At 36.7% G+C, this 787-nt stretch overlaps 1 long non-coding RNA gene across 1 annotated transcript; it reads left to right on the top strand.

Moving 5' to 3' along the window:
- The first annotated feature begins 110 nt into the window (after window positions 1–110).
- Window positions 111–544, top strand: LOC107735428 (uncharacterized). The gene is made up of 3 exons (XR_001639405.1): window positions 111–187; window positions 270–386; window positions 468–544. It is a non-coding gene; the product is annotated as an uncharacterized LOC107735428 (long non-coding RNA).
- Window positions 545–787: the final 243 nt, after the last annotated feature.

Raw genomic sequence — 787 nt, forward strand, 5'->3', positions numbered from 1 at the left:
AAAATCCCAGATTGTAAAGATTTCTTCCACCTTTAAGGGTAAACATTATCTTGTAGTAGAGAAATAAATTTCAGATTTATGAATCCTCTTTTGTCGTCCGCGGTAGATGTGAATGATTCAGACAGTACATCTTCTGGCGAGTGCTATCAAAACACAGAGATCGACATGGACAACGATCTCCAGTGTGGTAGGTTCACATAAATCATTTCATTCTGAGGCTTCTGAAGATTCATTCAGTCAGCTAAACCTCATCTATCTGTTTTCTCTAGAAGACGAGGAAAGCCCATCACTTCCTGAAAAGTCACTACAGACACCCCACAGCGCCCAGATGACAGGAAACACTGCTGGTTACAGCAGCTCTCATGTACCTATCACCCACAGTCAAGGTACCTATATTGAACAATGTGACAATATTGACAGCAGTGTATTTTGATAGGGATATGTGTGAATTCTTCTGTCCTTGGCAGATGGGAATGATTCAGACAGTACTTCATCAGAAGAGTGTTATCAGAACACAGAGATGGATGAAAACGCCTATCATCATTATGGTATGAATGAAACATTCAGTATAAAAAAGTCATTTTATGATCCAAAGACCAAAAGTACATTTTTCTAATTTAATACAAATATTTTCATTATAATGATATCACCAGCAGAACAATTTGAGGTTTAATTGAAAATTCAATATGAAACAAGTTTGATTAGTAACCTAGAAATGGTGCAGAATCTTTAATATTGCTTCTTCCTTTTGTTGTAACATTTCTTTGTTTTAAATACTCCCCCCCCC

This window comes from Sinocyclocheilus rhinocerous, unplaced genomic scaffold (genome assembly GCF_001515625.1).
Source record: "Sinocyclocheilus rhinocerous isolate Xijiao unplaced genomic scaffold, SAMN03320098_v1.1 C36052634, whole genome shotgun sequence".
NCBI classification, from domain to species: domain Eukaryota; kingdom Metazoa; phylum Chordata; class Actinopteri; order Cypriniformes; family Cyprinidae; genus Sinocyclocheilus; species Sinocyclocheilus rhinocerous.